This window comes from Geospiza fortis, unplaced genomic scaffold (genome assembly GCF_000277835.1).
Source record: "Geospiza fortis unplaced genomic scaffold, GeoFor_1.0 scaffold188, whole genome shotgun sequence".
Taxonomy (NCBI): Eukaryota; Metazoa; Chordata; class Aves; order Passeriformes; family Thraupidae; genus Geospiza; species Geospiza fortis.
Window position 1 is genome coordinate 211815 of NW_005054337.1, and position 13371 is coordinate 225185.

Here is a 13371-nt window from a genome sequence, read left to right on the forward strand (position 1 = left end):
CTGGGCGATGCTGGGTGTGAAGTGGGAGGGAAGGTGCCAGCGTGGCAGCGGCGATGCCCTGTCCGCAGCCCTCGCGCTCGGGGAAGTCACCCCGGGGTGGGGGACACGGGGACCCCGGGGCTGTCCCGGTGCTCGCTGCCCCACCGAGGGCACCCCGACGTGGCGGCCGCACAGCGCTGCCAAGCTCACAGAGAGGATTGGAGACAAAAATCGTAACACGGCACGGGTGAGGGTGATGCCCGGCATCCCCGATCCCGCTCTGCCATCCCTGGTGCGCGGTGGGACAGCGGGAAGGCCTCTCGGGAGAGCTACCGTGGTGTGCCTCCGCAGCTCTGAGCCCTTACCGGGCTCACGGTCCGTTTGACGGGCCGAGTCCGACCCGGCTCCGCTCGTCCCGGGGCATTCCGCCACTTATTTTGAGGGATTTAGAAAAGGACTGACCTATTCCTAAAGGCTCCCCGCGCCCCCTCGCCGCCCCGTCCAGGCACAGCTTGGCTCCGGCTGGGTTCCAGCGGGGCCGGTGCGGCTCGACACGGCCCCGAGGGAGCCCTGACCCCTCCAGGTGAGGCTCCCCCGGGCCGGGACAGACTGCCCGGCGCCCCGGCCCCTCGGCCCTAATCCTGCTCCGGCTGATTTGTGAGTCCTGCGCGGGCCGGACGCGTGGGAGCGTCCTGCGCAGTCCCGGAGGGGGCTTTTAGCTCCCCCTTCCCCCAAGGAAAAGCCAAGTGGGAAAAAAAAAGAAAAGACAAGTGGAGAGAGAAGGGCAGCAACGTTCCCGCTCCTGCTGCACCGGGCAGGGCAGCAAGGCTCACCCCGAGCGTGGAAACTTCGGTTACCTTTCCCCTCAGTGCACTGCGAGGCGACAATTAATGATGTCGCCTTTCCTTCCTCTGCTTCCTCCGGGCTGCAGCATCCTTCCCCGGGGCTCAGAGGCGTTTCACAGCCCCTGCCCTCGGGGATGCCGGGCAGAGTGCGGTCGGCACCGGCCCCCTCCGGTCCCCCCCGTCCCGAGCCACCCGGTGAAAAGGGAAAAACCCATCACATATTTCAGCCCTTCAGCCCCGATGGATGCCATTGGGCTGCTCCCCGGCTCTGCTCCCAGCTCCCAACGAAGGACAAACTGCTCAGGGACACAGGGATCTCCCAGGAGCTGCTTCCCCTGCCCGAGAATGAGGGAGATGGACAGGAGGGGACCGACAGGGCCTGCATCTCCTGCATCCCCTGGTCTCCATTGCTGACACATTCCCAAGTCCACATTCCCAGGTCTGTATCCCTCCATTCTACCCCCAGCCCCTTCCTGCCCACTCTCCAAGGGATGGGCTGGTCCCTGCCCAGAGACCAAGCTCAGGTACCTCCTGCACTCGAGGCCAGGCTGATTCCAAAGGCAGGGCTGTGATGGACACAGCCAGGGCTGGGGGAGATCCTGTCCAGTGAGAGGCTGTGGGCAAGGACTGAGCTGCCCCAGACGAGTTTTGTGCCTGGAAGAGTGAGGGGATGCCAGAGAGTTGTGTCTCAAAAGGGTTAAATAAACAGCAGGGTCTGCCAAAAATATTTCTCTCCTGTTATATGCATGTGGCTGTGGCTCTCAGCGAGGGGGGCTGTGATAGAGGTGGGGAAAAGTATTTGGTTTTTTTCCCCCTCTTGCTCTGAGATCCCGTTTTCCTCCTTAGCCCACAAGGATTTCACTGGCATGGGAAATAAAAGGTGTCCTGCAGAGATTGTTGTTTGCTGTCCCCTACAGATCCCTTACACTGGGATGCTTCAGTCTCAGCCATTCCTCCAGCCTCTCATGAGCCAAAAATGGCCACACAAATCAGCCCTTTTCCTTCAAAATTTAAAGGGTACAAAATGCCAACTGCAACATGTGCCCCTCAGATGGGTAATTTGGCATGTGCCTCCTAAAAGTGACCTTTGCTTGAGTGATTTGGACCTAAATTGTTTAAAATTAATTTTCCTTCCAGGCGAATTTAACAGAAACTCCAAGTTGCAGAGCAGTCAGGAAATCCTCAGGCTGACGTGGCAGGCCCAGTGAGCACAGGAATACCCTGTCAGAGACAGACCACATCATTTTTATGCAGATGGCCAAACTGGTCTCCAGGTTTGTTGTATGCAGGGGCCTCTGAGGGCTCTAACTTTGCCCCAAGCCCAAACTACAAGGACTTCCAGCCCAAGGAGGGCACACAGACCTAGGAGGGCTCAGCATCTTGCAAGGGGTGAGGGTCTGGCCCCAGCTGGGAGGCTCTCCAGGAGTTATGGCATGAGCAGGAGCAGCAGGTGACTCAGGACCCAGCCATGTGGGCACGCTGGGGACACCCTGGGTAAACCTTGGTGGGGTTGAGGGCACAGAGAGGCACCAGCCAGGCAAGGAGAGGCAAAAATCTTCTGTACTCTGTCATGGAAACTATTTCCCTATACAAACTGCAGCCCGGTGGGCTGATGCTGGGCATGCCAGCCCGGTCCTGGCAGAGGTCTGATATCAAACCACTTCCAGAGCCTGCCCAGTTACACACAGTGTGCTCCCCGCTGCCATTATGGGCAATAAATGGGGGAAGAAAAAAAAAAAAAAGGGCTATTTTGGTATATTAACCTCTTTGTGGCCAGGTGAAAGGTTAAATTCACATGATTCATTGGCGGCTGAGAGACAGCACTTTGTTGCTAGGATTTTGGGGAATGCGGAGGGCTCCAGAGAAGGAGTCTCGCTAATCTTTAAGGGAGGGAGCCAGGCTCCTGTCTGACGGCTGCAGGCCCAGCAGCTCTGTGTTTCATTTCAGACTGTCACTCTCCTATCTCTCAGCTCACTCCCAGCTCCAGCTTGCTGCCAGATCTTGGGAACTGTTAACTCAGACAAATTTATAGATGGAAAAAGAACAGTTAGCCATTGTTCCTGGGGTGGGGGGAGGGAGGAAAGCGAGGAGCTTCGGCCACCAAAGTCATGATGTAACCTGGTTGTTGCTTGGTTGGGAGAAACATGCAAAGGATCTTCCTCTTCCCATGCCAGGGAAGGAAATTGGGACCATTATGTTACTGCTAAATGTTGGGAGGTGTGATGTTGGTGCCCAAGTCGTTTGGAGATATTTGTACAATGTTTCCATAAAGTGGAATCTCCCAGCTGGACATCTCTAGGGTATGAGCTCATTTTCTTCATCTCAAGTCTTGTGATACTGGGTGTTTTTCCTTAAAGCTTTGGGCTCTGGAGTAATGAGCTCTAATATCAACAGCAGTGTTCTCATAAACAGAGCCCCTCACTATGTGGGATGCTGGGAGGAAGCTGGAAATGGGAACATGTCAAGGATTAAATAAGAAAAATCCATCTGGCAAATAGGGGGACCCTCAGATTCATTATTCCTTAGAAGTGCAATGACTTTGAGGAAGCACTGCTGATTTAATCTACCTTGGAAAAAAGTGTGAGACTGAGAAGTTGTCTGACTGGTGCTGTGGCCCTGATCTCCAGCTGGATACACTTCCAACCATCCTTCATGGCGGAAAGACTTTAAATTTTCAATACAACATTAAACCCCATGCTTTGAAAATGAGACAGCACTCACTGACCTCAAGGTTTGCTTTATAGATTTTAGATGGTCTGTGGCTCCTGAACATGGGTTTCTTTTGGAGATCTGCCTTCCCAAAGTTCCCAAAGAACAGAGGTACAGATTTTGGTTGTGTTCGCCCCCTACACAAATATCCCTGCAGCAAGGGGCACCTGTGTTACCTTCCTCATGGTTTGTGTATGGAAATGGTTTGTGTCTGAATCATTCCTGGTTCTTTGAGCATTTCTGCTTGGAGGGAAGGATTGTGAAGGTTCTGGAGGGTGTCACCTGCAGGTGAGTCTACCTGGCCACTTCTACTTGTAGTTCAGGACAGGAGTCCCTGCATCACTGTGGGATAAATCAGTTGTGTTTTTTATAGGTGCTTTGAATCCAGATCTCCACTTTTAAAATCCTTTCATGTGTGTACAGAGTAGAAGGAAGCAAGAGATTTTTGATTTAAAATATAAATAGTGAGAAGTTATGCACTTAGTAAATCCAACCACTTGAGAATCTGGCTACATAGAAGGTGGTTTCTTCTTCCAAGGTCTGAAGGTTTGCAGAAGTCTGTTGTTTTAATCAGGAGACTGAATGGATTTCATTCTACATGCCAAGAATACGGCAAGGTCCCAAAACATGGCTCTCCCTCATTTTACTTACAGAGTTAGTGCAGAGTTTTATTTAACTCTGCACTAACAGGGACAGAATTTCACATCTTAGAAAATTTCTGCCCTAAATAACCAGTGCTATTAATGCTTGCTTTCTGCTTTATCTGGTATCTGTAGCTAGAAGCACTTTTCCCATTTCAGGCTTGGTGTGAAGTTCCTGACTCAAAAGCCCAGCATTACACAGATGTGTATTTCTAAATACAGGTCTGAATGAACCTCTGGTGGAAGTCTTCCACTGGAGTTGACACAGGTGCCCTAGAGATGAATTTAGGATACTATCTGCATTATGGGCTACTTTTCATTTTACATCCCTCTCCTCATGTATTTTATGGGTCTAAACCAAATTTTCATGAGGGAGAAATGGCACTGTGACTTCTCACAAGCTGAAAGGATGTGACAAATGAATGGTGCAGCCTTCTCTACCCATCAGAATTAAATTCAGCGTTCCCTGCATTGCTTTGCTGTGCTGTGTTTGAATATCCCCACGCCCAATACTCTTCCTGCCCTCACTCACTGCAGGCTGTGCTGTCCTTTCACAGCTTCTCTGCCACATCTGAACTGCCTTGGTTTGGGTCAGCAAATCTCTTCTACCTCATGGAACTTCCACTCCTCTCCGCCTCTCTGGTTGCATCCCTGACCTCCCCCAGCCTCATTTTTCCCCTCCTCAACAACCTCTCAGCCCTCACTGGCTGCATTTTTCACCTGCTTTGGCATGAAAACACGGCTCCAGTTAGTTGGAGAGGTGGTGTGGAGAGGGAGAGGTGGAGAGGCAGCTGGTTTGGCCAGAGTGGGAAGCACACACCTCTTTGTCTCTCTGGGCTGCCCAAGAGATGCTTCCACGGTTGAAAGCTCTGGAGCTGGAGAGCAAGGGATGAAATCTTTTCATAGCTTTTGCAAGTAAAAAGTCAAGCCAGAACCTGAGTTTTGCACCATGAGAGTTTTAATCCCAGACCACAGCTGGTCCTGCCCAGCTGCTTTCTCCCAGCACATGGAAGCCCACCAGTGCTGTGAGCAGGGAGAGCACAGCAAAAGGCCACTCACAATCTCCTGGTGGCTCTTGAGATTTCACAGGAACAGCCTGAGCAAAGCCATGTGTTACGAGAAACCTCTGGAATGATTTTAGGAGAGCAGAGATATGCAGAAGCAGAAGTCCTGGCAAGCTTTCATTCAGTTCCCCATGGAAGGGAAGAAAATTATGAGCATGTATATCCCATCTGACTGTACCCAGGCCAATCTCTAGGTAGAGTTTAACCATTGTCCAGCTCTTCCAAACCTTCAGCCTCACATCTGGTCAGCTGGTCCCTTCCTGCAGCCAAAAACTGGGGCTCTTCCTTTCATTGGCCAATCTGCATACAATTGGTGCTGCGGGTTGAAGTGGAGGTCACCATTGAAATCCTGGGTTTCCAAGAGTTGTTTGCCCAAACAGAATTTACAGGCCAGGACAGTTATTGACAGAGCTGACAAAAGAGATGCTCCAATGATTTACAGTCCAGGTGTGTTGTCAGAGCAATATATTTACCTGAGATCCCAAGAATTGTTAAAATTTAATCCCTGGAGACCTTCTCTGCAGCCCCTTGAAGGGTCACACCTCCAGGACCATTTGAATTCACTGTGCAAATAGCCAAAACTTTAGGAATTTCCAGGGGAAATAAGAGCAGATTTTAAATGGTTTTAATGGGTATAAAATTGGAGAGGTGAGCTGATATAGGATGCCCTTTCCCTTAAGCCAAATGTACAATTCTCCATAATAAAACTCTTTGAATATACACACATTAGTCAGGATTATCTCTGAATGTCTAGCAGGCTAAGAGTATGGATCCTGGAGATGTCAGCAGGAGGATTCATTAGAGGAGATGGCAAGTGCTTGGAAATGGGAAATGTATTCTCTTATAAACACAGTCTGCACTGGGGCTGACCTCAAGACTGAACAGAATTGGCTGGAGAGATGGAGAAGGCAGGGAAGGAAAACAAAGTTCATCCACAGTTGTCGTAATTTTTTTTGCAACAAAACTACCTCATTGAGGTTTCTGTAACTTCTCTTTGTGTTCCACATTAGGGGAACTCTCACCATCAAAGCTGAGACAACTGAAAAGGCAGTGTCAAATCAGCCCAAGCTTATTCTTTCCTGGTGAGACAGATTTTGTAGGGTTTGGGGGTACGTGATGTGACTTCTGGAGGGATTCTCCTTCTGCTGATGTGATGGAGCTCCATAAGGTCAAAACACTCCACACTTCTTATCCCACACATCAGATAACTTGTTATTGTCTCTCAACTCTTCCATTTCAGCTCTTGGATATCAGAGTTCGTGTATTTGAGTGAGCTCTTGTACTCAAAGTAAAAGATGCTGAATTCAAAGCTGCTTGGGCTGGTTTCCCCTTTATTGCTGCCTCTCCTTGCTCCCTCATTTGCCTACTGAGCAAAATGAGAGGAGCTAGCACAGAGTATGAAAGGAACTCTGCGAGCCAACATTGACTCCTACCTCATATCTATTAGCTGTAAATTACTTTAACATGAGTGACATCACACTTGACTCTTGGTAAAACAGTGTTAAGTTAGTGGGTAATAAAACAGCTTGACACTAATGATGGGTTCTGTGTGATAAATTACTGTCAGTGATCAGATAAGGGTTCTTGAGACTAACCTTGAACTAAATCTATTTTGTTGCTACATCTTGTGTGCAGTGTTCCACTTCTCACTGCGGGGATTAAGGGCTCAGAGCCCAATCCTGTGCTGTGCTGAAGGGGCAGCTTGTGTGCAGGAGCATTTCCAGAAGCTGCTTCCAAAGCATCAGGCTGCTCCCACGAGTGGAGCAGGGAGGGTTTGGCCTCAACCTTGGGAGCAGCATCCAGCTCCATGGGCCTCATGGTCACTGAGGTGCTGGAACAGCTTCCAGCAGTGACTTCAGTATTCAAATCTCTGCTATTTTTAATTTAAAACAAAAAAAGAGTAAAACAAAAAAATAAAGCATAACACAACTAAGGGCTGGATCCTGAAAGTTTCATTTTTTGGGAGTTTCATGCGATAGATTTCATTATGGAATATCTTTTTGACCTGTTCATTAGGTCTGTCCTGCAAACCATAGATGTGGATGACCTCAGTGAGAGAGGAGAATGCTCAGCAGCTGGCTGGATCAGGTCCTCATTCAAAGAACTTGTTTTACTTGCAAAACTTTGGGACAAAGCTTTATACCCAAGAACTGGGAGCTGGCCAAAGTCAATGTAAAGCATGGGATTTTGAATATATTTTTGCATGTATTTTCTTTGGACTCTAACCAGCGTGCTGCTTAGAAAAGGCTTCCCAAATTGTTTTACATTGTTATTGTTATTTGAGGCTCTGTTTTCATTTATCATTCAGGTAAGATGCCTGGGATATGTTTTTTTTATACTATTTCTTGTGTAAACCATTGTATTAAAACATTTTCCATCGTTCATTTTCATGGAGAATCACTGTTGTCCTGGCCTGTTTATTGCCTGGGATGATCCTGGAATACTTTTGTGTTAGAAATGGCTGCAACAAAGAGAAGTTTTCACTGTGTACATCCAGATTCCTCATTCATCTGTGATTAGGACAGAGCTCATATTAAGATGCACTGGTTTTAATGCAAGTTGTGATTAATTTTGGAGAGGAGAGTCCTTGAGAGGTTGGCTCCAGTGCAGGAGAGAGGAGTGTGGGGAGAATGGCTGGACCTGTCTGGCTCTTCCAGGGAACAGGCTCTGCTCAAGCAGGGACGCACAGCAGGGGTACAGAAAACTGCTCCTGCTCTCAGTTCTGTGCTGAAACACAACGTTTTCATTGGTGCTTCCAACCCAGCAGTCCAGTAATGAAGAACCCTGAGACACCATTTAAGTAAAATTATTAATTAATCTCTATATCAATCTATGGGCAATGTTGGTTCTGCACAGAGGGTGATCTCAAGGATGGAGATGAGAGCTGGGCTCTGTCAGTGCCCCTGATCCCTGCTCTATTATCTATAATAGAGTAAAATAAAATCTATTTTGTTCCCTGCACTTCTCCCATTGAATCCCGTTTTTCTCAGAATTTTCTTGGCTGTTCAGTTCCATTTGAAAGGAGTGGGCCTTTTTCTGCATGATTCAATGCAAAAATAATTTCTCTTGGCTTTTTGTTTGTTTGTTCATTTGTGTTCCTTCCTATCCTGTATCTTGATTCCCTCTGGAAAAAGAAAAACAAATAAGGTAAGGAAAGAGAAGGAAAGTAACACTTCTGCTTGGAACAAAAGGGAGGAGCCTGTGTGGGAGATGTCAGATGGAGGAGAAAATCCCTGGACTTTTTCCAGAAACCTCCATCCACTTGAGTTGTGGATACAATCAGTTTATCAAGACACCCTCTGGTGCATTGCTGTGAGGGAGTGGAGATGTCCCTTCACCAGGAGAGGTTTTTAAATGGGTTTGTGCAGCAGAGGTGAGGTTCTCATCTCTGTCACAGCTCCTGAATGCAAAGCAGGAGGGTGCAAGGGGAGACAGAGAGCAGCTGGCACACTCTGACGTGCCCCAATGGAGCTGGGGGGAGATTTGGGTGTGGTGGCCCTGGCGGCACTGGGCACGCTGGCACTGCCACTGTTTGCTGGCCCTCTGTGGAGATGCAGCCCCGCTCCCTCCCGCTGTCCCTCACAAATCTACAAACCCCAAACCCTCCCATGCCCGAGCCCTCACGGCCCCTCCTTGTTGCATTGCACTAAGTAGCTCCTTTAGTTGTGGTTTTGCACTGGGTGATTTGAAATTTGCCCTGAGTGGTCCTTACATTGCACGAATTGTAATTCCCTTCTCCCATCACAGGGTCCCTCTTTCATCTACCCCTGTGCCTTATACCCCTGGTGGTCTGGGTCTTACACCTCCTCTCCCTGCCCTCCCCTGTGCTTCCCAGGCAGCTGCTGGCCCCAGGGGAGAAGCCCAGAGCTCTCCTGTCTCTGAGAATTTGCTCCCATCAGCACTGAGGAGCACCTGCAGCCCATCCTCCAGCGCTCAGGGCTGAGCCAGGCTCCTGCAGGGAGGGTCTGGGAGGCTCTGGGGACATGAAACCCTCCCTGGGGGCTGCTCTGCTCCCCAGACTGCCCTGTGGGGTGGGGGGAGGCACGCCAGCAACATTTGGGCGAGATCTGCAGGTGCAGCCTGAGCTGAGGAATTCCTCCTTTCTTCCATCCCACCCTTTGATTTACTGAGCACGAGTGGGGGCACAGATTTTACATCCCTGCCTCTGACAGAGCAGCCATGAATGTGTCACACACATGCTCACAAACGTGTCTGGGCTTAAACGCTTTTGTCTTCAACATTTTCCATTTTTCCCCCCTTTCTTTCCCTTCTCTTCCCTCCCTTCCCAGACATAACTTAGCCCAACCAACCAGAGACCCTGTGACTACCATGATGTAGGAAAGAAACAATCCCTGGATGGAGCAGCAGGCTCCAAGCAGCTTTTCCAGCAGATGCACGAGCAGGAAATGCAGCCTCATGTCCAATTTCTCATACCTTATCCGTGACTGCTGCACTCACAGAACATGTGCAGCCCAGCCATACGTGGTGCAGAATGGTTTTGGTGTGAGCCTTTCCCCTGTCTGCTCCAAAGCTGGCACTTTTTCTGGGAGGGAAGAGGGCTCTGGAGAGGAGCTGATTTGGCTGGGATGGGGAATTCCCCTGGGCTTAGGTAAAACAGCCCAGGCACTGGGAATGGAGCCGTGCCCACGTTTGCTTTGCTAATTAAGCTTAGCCTGGGCTCAGAGGGACTTGTTTTGGAGGGGTAAGTGAGATGAGATGGAGCAGAGCCCAAATGCTCTCGCTGGTCTCTGGAGCTGCCTCTGGGGCTCAGGGAGGTTTTTGTCTTATCCTTTTGGACCTGGATCTGGCCTCTCCTTCCCCAGCAGCACCCCGAGTCCATCAAGCAGTGACAACGCTTGATGTCACAACTTCCCAAGGCGCAGCAGGACCTCCTGCCCCAGACAGCCCAAGCTCTCCCCAGCCAGCCTTATCCTAAAGACAGAGCAAGGAGCAGAGGCCAGAGTTCCACAGCAGCAATGCACTCCAATATTCCTGGTTTTGTACAAGGAAAATGTTTTCTATCCCCACCTCCTGCATGACAAGAGCTGCAGGTCAGGTACCCAAACTGCATCCTACATAAGCTGTTCCCCTGTTTTGCAGGAGGAGCTTTTCAAAGAGCAGTAAAAGAAAATATTTTGGTTTGTTGGGGACTCTAATGTGGTCTGGACAGAGCAGCATGAGGTAGCACTCTAAGAAACAAACTGGGACCAGTTTCCATGCTGGGATCTTGGTGTAAAACAGCTTTTACTGTTGACTCTGTGTTTCCCTGACCTCTCCAACACCCAGCTTCAGCAAAAACCTTTTTATCATCAAATTTTTTTTCTCCCTTATTATACTGTGCCATAGGAAAAAAAAGGATTGAGTGACTAGTCTAATCCAAATGAAATTCTTCTGGCAACAAGAGCAGGAGAGCAAGGACTGTGCCCTGAAACACAGCACTGTGCAAGGCTGCAATAATAAAATCATTGAGGGCTGTGGGAAAGATGAGTTCAAAGTTTTAGAGAAATCCCACCTGGGTGTGTTTGTGTGGAACACCTATTTATGCATGTCAGCACCACTTGCACAAGGAAAAATTAGCAAATCTCAGCCCTGACCACTGTTTTAAAACCTTATTTCTGCAGTTTAACCCACACCATGAAGTTTTTTTCTGAGTAGAGTTCACTGGTGCTTTAAAAAGGTGCCCACAAATTTAATAACTATCATGACAAAGTTTCTACATTCTTGCCTAGATTCCAGGGCTTTCCTCTAAGCTGGCTGGCCATACTGTAGAAATTGGTCATAAATATCTGTCTTTGGTATAATAAAAGCAATGTTTATATTCTTGACAGAATGCATTTGTGAACTTACAGTCATTAGAGATGTAAACTGAAGGCAAGAAGATAACCTCTCTCCCAAATGTTCTATTTATTTCTGTAAAGTAATTTGTATGATTTATCTTATAGACTAAGGTTTATGGTTCACTTTGAACTCCAGGTTCTTAACTCAGCAATTGCCTGTTTGGGCTGAAGATGTAAGTGATGGCACGACCCAAAGTGCTAGATGAAAGGAAAAAGACAAAAACAAGGCAGGCTTCTGGGATTTTAACCATCATTTCTATATTCCATTGACATCTCTGGGTTAAATATTTTCCTTTGGAGGCCAATGTGATCATTCCATCTGCGTGCCATGTCTCCTGGTGACAGGGCAGAGCACGGGCACCTCCAGTGGGCCGTGCCAGGACTGGAATGCCAGGGGGTCAAACCTGGCTTCAGTCAGAGCTCCCAGTTTACAAACATCCATAAGCATTAGGGCAGCATCTATTTCATAAAAGAAATTTATAAAAGAAGAATTTGGTGTTTTCTTGTGTGCTGCTGCTGTGCTGGGCTGGGAAGCCCATGCTTTTTAAAGCCCATGCTTTCTAAAGCCCGCGTTTTTTAAACAGGCTCCTAACTCTTTGCAGGAGAAAATATTTAATACTGAATAGACACAATCTTCCTGACTTTGCATAGTCTGAAATGAATCTCTGAGAGCTGTGACCTGCTCCATTCACCCAACACCAGCCAGAGAAAGCTGTTGATGTAGCAGGAAAGCTCCTACAAGGCTCAGATTTGGGGCAGATGCTCCAGAGTAGTGCTGGGGGTCTGCAGAGCTCGGCACAGAGCAGTGCTGAAAAGGTGGGGTGACCCCAAGTTTCTGTTTGGTTTTGTGTTTTTACCACCATTTTTGAAGTAATGTCTTGTTCTGACACCTTGTAAGAAGGCAGTGGATGTGCTGTGCTGAAATGTTTTAGGTTGGTTTGGCTGTCCCCACCCGAGTGTGTTTCTGTGAGCAGAGGTGACATCCTCAGGGAGAACTGCTGCAGGCAGTGTAGGACCTGTTCCCACCAGGCTGTGGGTGCTGAGTGCTGTTCCTGGGGAAATGTTTCTTTTCATTCAGCCCGAATTTTAATTTTAGCAGATTCCTGATAAAAGGATGTAATTAAACACAGCTCATTTCTCAGCATCTCCACCGGTGCCATCAGAAGGGATGAAGCAATTTCTCCATCACTTAGCCTGGCAAAAATGTAAGAGACTCAAGTGTATATCATGAAATTTATCTTTTTTGAATAAGTGAGAAAATCTGGAGTAAGAGGAAAATTATCATTCCCAGACCTGGCTGGAAGGTGGAGTTTATATTCTGTAGGAAACTTGGATTATTCAAACCATTTTTCATTCCAAATCAGTGTCAAAAAGTCACCTCTCCTCCAAGAACAGCTCATAAACTGGAAATTTTGAACATTTTCCATTGAGAAACATCTGAACAGGTCAATAATAGAATAATATATATCATATATAGATATGAGATATAGATATGAAATATATACCAAAATAAAACCACGAAAGTCAAACGATTCATTTTGTTGCATTCCTCCTGCCTGTTCTCAGAGCAATGGGGTATCTTCATGTTTTCAAGATGACTAAAAACAAAAGCAGCTGACTTTAGGCAGATTATTGTGCTTTGAAAAAACAGTCATGTGAATTTTCAGTTGTTCTGGGCAGCTCTAACATAGGAGAGTGAGATGGCTTTGAGAGCTGTGGGTAAATTTAGAAGATATTTATAAAAGGTGCTGGCTCAGCATGCATGGAAAGTGTTCAGCCACCAGACACACTCAGGGACAACCCCATCCTCTCCACAGCTCTGCCATAATTTTGGTTTACACCAGCACTTGTTTAGTTGTGATTTTCTCCGGTGGCACCGGAATGTAATTCCAGTTAGGAACTGTCAGGGTGCCTGCAGAAATCCCTCCTGGATGTTGCAGGATTTGGCCCCTGGCTCTCACCAGATTAACAGGAAAAGATGCTCTTTGTACCAGACAGGCAGCAAGGCTGGAAGTTATTGAAGCCATTTAATCTCCTAATTGTTCTCTTATGAATTACCTGCCCTGCTGGGCACTTCTGCTGCCTAACCCAGCTGAATGTGATTTCTGAGAGTGAGGAAGAGCTGTGTGCTAAGTGCTGCCTATGTTTTGGTGCATTTAGTTATCAATATGTGGAATTCTGTCCAGTCCTGGACATGAAAAATCCATATCTTATCTGGCCTCTGCCAGGTCAACATTACTCACAATTCAGACACCATTTACTCTGCAGGGCTGAGACCTGTGTGATGCCTGGCTCT